This window comes from Astyanax mexicanus, chromosome 17, assembly GCF_023375975.1.
Source record: "Astyanax mexicanus isolate ESR-SI-001 chromosome 17, AstMex3_surface, whole genome shotgun sequence".
NCBI lineage: Eukaryota > Metazoa > Chordata > Actinopteri > Characiformes > Acestrorhamphidae > Astyanax > Astyanax mexicanus.
This window is the reverse complement of record NC_064424.1, coordinates 23,039,757-23,048,596: the sequence shown is the minus strand read 5'-3', so window position 1 is coordinate 23,048,596 and position 8,840 is coordinate 23,039,757. Positions and strand designations below refer to the sequence as shown.

The window sequence follows — 8,840 nt, the reverse complement described above, 5'->3', positions numbered from 1 at the left end:
TGAGAGGTGCACTGACTTCTGACAGGTTGGGTATAAACTTGGAAAGATACTGGATCATGCCCATGAATCTCATGAGTGCCTGCTTGTTTTCTGGTGTAGGCATGTGTGTTACAGCTCTCACTTTCTCTGGATCTGGCTTGAGACCTTCTGCAGAGAGTATATGTCCGATGTACCGGATTTGTGATGTTCTGATCTGGTGTAACAGGTTTAAAAATAACCTTAAAAATAGCCTTAATAATTCATTGTGAATTCAACCAAAATTATAAAAATATTCAGCAAATATTTTCGTAATTATTCTTTTTTTTATAGAATTGTTCATTTCTGTTCACTATTTTGAAGTTGTGCCTTGCATTTGCAACATCCTGTTAGCTAGTGTGCAGCTGTAGCTTGGTCCCTCCCTCTTCCCTCACTCTGGCACAGTCTAACATGTGCTCTGCCAGAGGTAGGTCACACACAAAGCACAGGGGAACTATTTCACATTTATAAAGTTAACTATGGACATATAAGTTCATAATTCTCTATTTAATTGTTGTTTATCAGTAAATTTAACTAGCCAGCACTGTTAAACTGACTTTGAAGCATTTTAGATGCATTTTAAAACTGTTTTCTCTGACCATGCTAAGCTAGCAGCTAGTAACTAGCCCACACTCCACATGGTGAAAATGTTAGCCTTCTCTGCTTAAAGTATGTCCATTTGTCCTTTAGAATGTGAAAATGTGCAGCTGCTGAAATCAAACTGCTGTATTGCTGCTTGCTATGTGTGCAGAGGTCGAGAGAGAGAGAGAGAGTGCGAGACAATAAGGAGTACAGAGAGAGAAAGACAAGAGAGCGGTCTCCTGGTCCTCCTTCACGCACACACACGCAGCCGTTACACTTGCACTTGTGTTTGTTCAGTTTCAGATTCCACTGTCTTGCCCTTGTCAGCACCTGTGTGAGCCTGCGGTCATGCTCTTCGACTGTTTCACCCCAGACCAAGATATCATCCATAACTTTGACAACACCTTCCAGACCTTCAATCATCTGTGCAATAGACCTTTGAAATACCTCTGAGGCAGAAGGCACCCCAAAGGGAAGTCGGAGGAATCAGTATCTTCCAATGGGTGTGTTAAATGTGCAGAGCTTGGAGCTCTCATCATCAAGTTTGATCTGCCAAAATCCTTGATTTGCATCTAGCACAGAAAATATTTTTGCATTTGGCATGCTGGAAACTACCTCTTCCACTGTGAGCAGTGGGTAGTGCTCTCGCTTTATTGCTTTATTTATGTCTTGGGGATCAATACATATCCTGTTCTTGTGTGGTTTCACCACTGTGACCATGCTGTTTACCCAGTCGGTCGGCTCATGTTGTCTGATGATTACACCCATTTTCTCCATTTTGTGCAGCTTATCGATGATTTTGTCTTTCAAAGCAATCGGGACTTTTCTTGGTGGGTGAATCACAGGTAAGATTTTTGGATCTACTTGAATGTGGTGATGCCCTGGTAGACAGCCGAGACCAGTGAACAGATCATCAAAGTCTTTCAGAATGTCATTTTCAGTTGTGATTTCGTGCACTCTTTTAACCACACCTAACATCTCACATGTCTGATGTCCTAGTATTGCTGGTACATTACTGTCAACTATGTGAAATTCAATTTCGCATTTTTTGCCTTTGTGCTCACAGGTGAGTGTCAGCTTTCCCAATGTAACGTGATGGGCAGAATATGTGAGCAGCTTGCAAGCTGAATTTTGGAGCTTTGCTCCGTGCCGGAGCAACTTGTAGACTTTTGCTGAGATGACGTTACATTCTGCACCAGTGTCCAACTTGAAGACTATGTTTTTGTTGTTTATATTGAGATTTTCAGTCCAATTATTCTTTCCACTTTGTGCATCCGTTGTAACAGTGTCAATGTTTTTCTGATTCTCTGTTCTTTTAATTTCAACTGTTCCAATGAACAACTCTTCCTGTTCTGCCCTTTGTTCAACTGTATGCATGTTTCTCATCATACTGCTCTGATGTTTGGTTTTGCACATTTTGGCAAAATGATTCATTTTGTTACAGGATTTGCACACTTGGCCATAGGCAGGACATTGTTTCTGTTTATGTTCATAGCCACATCTGGAGCACTTTGCTTCTGTTGCTCGTTCATTTTTAGATGGCTTGGATTTGCTCTTGTGTTCAAACCCGACTGTTTTTGCTTTGTTTCTGTCGTTATGTCTTGTGTGTCTGACACATTTGACCTTGTTTATTTCAGCTTCTTCATTGAGTACTTTCACTTGACAGGATGTCACTTCATTAGCACAACAGATATCTATAGCCTTTGTCAGTGTCAGGTCAGTTTCTCTTAATAACCTTGCTCGCACTTGGTCTTCCTTTATACCACAAACAATCCTGTCTCTGATTAATGAGTCATGCAACTCACTGAATTCACAGTATTCACAGTTTTCACAGTATTCACAGTATTCACAGTTTTCAACTACGGGTGCCTCTTAGGTACACAACATATGTCACAGCTGTGGACGTCTTTTCTAGGTAAAATTTAGATTCATTTTATAGACATACTACTTCTAGGTTTTGTGCTTAACTATAGTTCCATTTTAGAAGGTCGCAACTGTTCCACTTTCACTTAATTGTATCGAGAGTAGAAAACTGGAAACGCATACAAATGTGTAAAGCATTTCCAGTTCAAATCTGCTGCTAAGCCAAACAATGCAACAGGAAAGTTTACTGGAACAACAAATAGCTTCATCACCTTCTAGAGCTAGGTGTACACAGTAGTTACACACAATGTTTTAGAATACATTGCATTTCACCCCCCTCATCTTCTCTAAAACACGTCAACCTGCCAACAATCACGAAAAGCAATGGATACATTTATTATTTACCCCTACCTTACCACTGTGTTTATTTTATATAGACCCTTCTGTTGGGTAAAAAAATAATATTAGTCCAGTTCGTTTGGGGTTAATACCTTTATTTGAAATTTTTGGCAAAATATAATTAACATCTTTACCTAGATTCTCAGTACTGAGAGATGGCTGTGTCCTCCACATCTTTGTGGTGATATTCAATTGAGAATCAAAATCGAAAAAAAAATATATATATATATAGAATATAAAATCAAACATATAATGTATTTGTTTTTTTTTTTGTTTTTTTGATGATCCAAAAAAAAAAAAAGGGAAATGAAAAAAAAACGTTCCACCTCCAATAGTTATAATTAGCAGCTCTGGGGCGTACACGTGAGGTCCTCCACTTGTCCCATTACTGCTGACTTGCAGCTGTGTGTAGCCCGTTCTCAATAAACATTTTTATTAAATAATAGGTCTATGTTTCTTCAGTGTTGCAATGTTAATTAACATAATTCTAAACAGATTTTGCTCTGTCAAAACAACCCAAAAATGTTTTTAAAAAGTTCAGTTATAACTCTGCTCTGCTAGTTATCGAGGAAAGTATATATCGCGATAACTATGATAAGCCGCACAATAGGATTCGATAAACTTTATTTTCTATTTCCCGTTTAGATTGCAGGCGCAGCACGCAGTCAGGCAGCACGCTGAACTGCATGCTCAGCCCAGAACTGCATGCTCAGCCCCCCCGCCCCCACCGCCGAGCCCCTCACTCTGAACTCCTCACACCGCTGATCCACACAGCGGCTCTTTCTCTCCCAATTACTGGATAAACATAATTTATAAGTTCAGCTGAGCTACCATGGAAAACTCAGTTCTAAATATGTGGCATGGATTCTCCTCACCAAGATATTTAGAGAGGTACGCTTGCTCAGATTTCTGAAGGCAGGTAACGCTGCTCTGTTTGCTGCTAGGTTAGATTAGCTTCAGAGTTAGCGATGTTTAATGTGTCAAAGGGATCTGTGCAATCTGTCATCATTAGCTAAGGTGCCTTCACTGCTTTTAACATTCTAATAAACTAAAGGGTAACGCCCGTTAGCCGTGTTAATCCACTTTCCGTGTAAATTAACATTAACTTCAGCACGAGTGATGGGTTAGTATATAAACACAGAAAAGAAGCACTTTCTGTTTTTTTTTCCCTAACCCTCACTGTTTCTGTTAAAAAAAACCCTGAGGGGGAATTCCCCTGTCTCTGTTTTTCCTCTGTCTCTGATGTAGACTGTGTTTTTAGTTTTTAACAGATCAGTCTGTAGTGCTGGATATTTGACTAAATACAGAAGATTATATAATCTGTGTAGCTGTATTTGAACAGAGCTAAACATTGCTGTTACTGAACTGGATGAGTTTTAAATACACCTGTTAAGTAATGTAAGTCTAGTCTACTGAAAGCCAGTAATGTTAGTATACATCTGTACTGCAGTAGAAGTGGATCATTTCAGAAACTTGACTTTATTCGTCCCACCTCCATTACAGGTCACTTGATTTAAAATATTTAAATGTTAGCATAATTTAAATGCAACAAAACTTAAAGGCTATTATTTTAATAAACATTAGCAGTAAATAATCTCAAAATAACAACAAATATAAAATAGAAAAACGGTAAAACATATGTAATACATACTTTTTATATGACCAAAACTTATTAGACTAAAACTACACTAAAATGTTTGTTTTCATCGACTAAAACTTGACTAAAACTAATAATATCCGATAAACTAAAATGTAACTAAAACTATTATACATTTTAGTCAAAAGACTAAGACTAAAACTATATCAAGATCATCTTTCAAAATGAACACTGTGATATACTCTTGTATTTTGCTTTATCTAGTTGCCGGCATTCAGGGAGGGGAATAATCCTTTGATTAAATGTAATTTAATTAAAAATCCAAGTGCTATTGCAATTTAATTTAAAATTATAATATTAAATCTAAAGCTAAGCTAACAGCAGAGAAATGTTATGCTGCTTTAATCTTGTAAGACCTTGTCTTACCCCTAGACTATTTTAATTAAACATTTCCAACATCAAACTATTTTAAAATTGGCTTATTTATGTAATCTTTCATATACATAATTCATCAAACTACTGCTAAGCTAACGCTAACGCTAAGCTAACGCTAAGATAAAGGCAGGAATACACATTTATCACCTGAGGAGAAATATGCGCCCTTTTAATCTCGCAAAAACTTCACACTTAGGCTCTTTAAATAAAAAGATTCAACAACAAACTATTTTAAATTAGCTTATTATTATTAGCTTACAGGAATAAATTTAACACCTGATTAGGGCTGTTTTAATTTTCTCACACTTCAACATTAGGCTATTTAACTAGATTTTTTTTTTAATACGGTCATTTTCAAAAGAAAATTCCTATTCCATTTTAACTAAGGCTAATGTTTAGCTATCCTTAGCTTGCTAGCTAGCTGGTTAGCTAACTGCCTGGGAAGAGCGGCAACACCAGCAGGTTCAGGTGGTTAAAGACCACAGAGCTAAAACAACTTACACTACAAATACATACATGATCATAAAATTAACCGAACTAGCCAAGTTCCTTTACAGCTTGTGGCACAGAAGTCCTGAGCTGAGCTTCTGCAGCAACCAAAAATGCGGTGCTTGGCGTATTGCCTCACAGATCCGAGTGGAGTTTGGGTTGTGATGACCTGCAGTCTCAGCAAATTGTTCCCGGCCTCAGGCCTAGGGGAATCCTGGGGCACGGTACAAACATCCGTATTCCTTAAAAGCAATACAGACGGAGACAGAAGGTAATGTGTACAAAACCTGCCGTTCTCTTTATTTATACACAAATATAAAATAACAATTTAATAATCAAAATCAACTTAAAGTGCACAGAAATAAACCCAAAAGAAAAATATAGGCATTTACATTTAGAAAATTAACATTGAAATCCAAAAGTAAATCTCAAAGTAACTACCAATAAAGCTAAACAATCAAAGAAGTACAAGGCAAATAAATAAATAAAGCAAATTTCAGTTTATAGTATTAATAACACAATGAATCAATTAAACAAATCCTATTAATAATAAGTCATTAATATTAATAGCAATAACAATAGAAGAAATAGTATCAATAATAATCAATTGTATTAATTATAATAATAATAATAATAAGCCTTAATTAAATAAACTTAATGAAATCATGAAATCAAATGATCAAACCCAAAGCTCAAGAATAACCATAATCAAAGAAAATAAAATAAATAAATTAGCTCTTAATAAAACCAAATAACCCATAATAAGGAAAAATATAAGAAAAGCAAAACATCAAAGCACTAAATAAATACTCTAATAAACCCCTTAAACCCAATTCAATAATCCCACACAAAAAAACCTTCAGCATTTAAAAAGAAGTGCCTTAATGCAATAGAAACATTATAGAAAGGCATTTACTTTAACAGATAATTAAGTTACTCTTGTCCTAACCTACACAACGGGTAGCACGTGTTCTAAACTCTTAGAGATATAAGATTGCACGTAACCAGAGATACATAAAACATGTTCTAAAACCAAGCAGATAGAAGGCAAATGGTAGAATAAAGCCATAATTAACAAACCTTAAGCACAAGAGACCCGGGGTCCGTTTCCCAAAAGCGTAGTTGGAACTATAGAGGTAACCACGTTAGTAACTTGCATAGTGCGAACCTTAGTTAAGCTACTCAGGTGTTTCCCAAAACCGTGGTTCCAGCGAATGTTCACAACTACCGTGGTTCAGCTTCGTCGTTCCAACTACAGCTCTAGACCTGTAGTTAGGAGCTTAGTTCCTGGTGATTACTGCAGACGATGGACGGTAGGATTCAGAAAGCTGGTAAATCACATTAATATTGCTGCACGATGATTTAAAATGTCAAATGTTTTGAACATGTACCTTTTTTTTTTTTGTTTTATTTGTGTTTATTACATTTATTGAGCCACTTCATTTTTACCCATGTGCGCCCAGGGAAAATAATCAAATTCAGTACTCAAATGTATTTTGAAAATGTAAGATAATTGCCCATTTTCAATGTAGTTATGTCTTTAACATTTAGCTTTATTTGGCAAACATGAATTCAGTGTAGTGAAAAAAGTGCACTGAAGTGCTCTTTAGCTAAAATGTATTTTGGAAATATGTATGCCAATTATTCAAGCAAGCATCTCTTGAGTAAAGATAGCTTGTGCTGTGAACATTTATGAATTAATGTTTTTTTAAACACACTGTGCTATATGCACTCTCTCAATAAGGGTACCAAACTGTCACTGGGGTGATACTCTAAAATGGCTTTAACGTAAACACCTGTACCCTAAGGACCTTTGAGGGTATATTTGCATTGTTTGTACCCAGTGAAACAAATGTATCCATACAGTAGGCAAGAATGTGTCTTATAATAATATATTCATAACAAGAAAAAACAAAGTAAAAAGTGTCTTAAAATAAATAAGCAGGTGTTTTGAATGACCTAATTCAGGGGTCTCAAAGTAGCGGCCCGCGGGCCACATGCGGCCCGCGACGCGGTTTCATACGGCCCCTCACGGGTTAACAAAATAAACATACATCTGGCCCGCAATTCAATTTAATTATTTATGCTTTATTATGTTCGTTTTCATATTTTATCTTAACTTGTATTTTGGTGTGTGTGTGTGGTTTATTTTTTTTTTTTTGCTTACGCTGCGTTGCCTGCTTTAGTAGTCTTCAGTAGCCTTCAACAGTCTAACCTTGCAGCCGTGGTGTGTCCACTAAACTCCGTAGTTATAAACATCCTGAGGTTAGCAGCGCGATAACTGACCTGTTTATAATGTAATCCGAGCAGTGCCTCCGTGACGCTGCTCTAAACTGCTGCTGTTAGCTGCTTGGGCTGAAAGATGAACTGTAGAGAGCTGTATTATCCGGTTAGTGGGGTTATTTTATTTCATACACAGAAGAACTTACAAATTTTTTAAAACGCTCCAGACTGGCTCAGCTGAGCTCTGTAGCCCGTGGCTGGGCTGCAGCTCTGACTAAGCAAAGACTGCGGGCTTGTGGTGCTGCAGCTGCAGCTCCGACTAGTGGTTGGATGAGGAACTGCTAAATCTGAGGAAATGCTAAATCTGTCACAGCTCACAATTTTTGATTTTATATTTATTAAGCCTTATTTCAGTATCAAACGTTTTGATCAAAGTTAATATAACTTATAAATTAAAATGATTTATGTTAATAGAGCAACAAGCAACCATTTTTCCATGCAACTGTAATATTTGATTGAATAAATAGTATATTGAGAGTTATTTAACATTAAGGAGTAATTACATTCATTTTATATTACATCTGGTTACATTTTCTTATATTTATAAGTTACATCTGGCCCTCAGAGGACAGCCAATATGCCAATGTGGCCCTCGGCAAAAATGAGTTTGAGACCCCTGACCTAATTAATCCTCTGGAGGTAACAGGGCCAGACAGAGTGTGAACAAAGAAAATGTATAATTTACCCAATACAACTTGTGTGTTTCTAGGCCTATACAAATGCTATCAATTAGTATTTGTTAAATAATATATATCACATGAAATAAGTAGAAATATGTAGGCTACATTAATAGATATTTATAAAATAAGAGCATTAATTGCCATTATGAAAAAAAAAAAACATTAAGAGAATAAAACCTCGACCGGTATTCGAACTAGGCTTCCATTCGGTGTTCTGTCGAGTTTTGCTACCCTGTGAAACCGTACAACCCTTGTGCATATTTAAATATAAAATTGCTAGAAAAAGCCCCATATTTAAACATGCTTTCAGTAGGATATTTGGAAAGCCTGAATCAAAATATCAGGAGACAGTTTAGAGTTATTAGGGGTGATTATAAGCCTTATTTTTTTTTCATTGCTCACTTATTATTACTTTCATTATTATCAGCTGTCATTTACGCGTTTGTAATACTCAGAAATAATGGCAAGGGGTTTCTGGTTGTTTAATGCACCCAAAA

At 36.4% G+C, this 8,840-nt stretch overlaps 1 long non-coding RNA gene across 1 annotated transcript; it reads left to right on the top strand.

Annotated features, from left to right (window-relative positions):
- Positions 1–375: 375 nt before the first annotated feature.
- On the top strand, positions 376–793 carry LOC125782427 (uncharacterized). The gene is made up of 2 exons (XR_007425103.1): positions 376–442; positions 706–793. It is a non-coding gene; the product is annotated as an uncharacterized LOC125782427 (long non-coding RNA).
- The last annotated feature ends 8,047 nt before the right edge of the window (positions 794–8,840 follow it).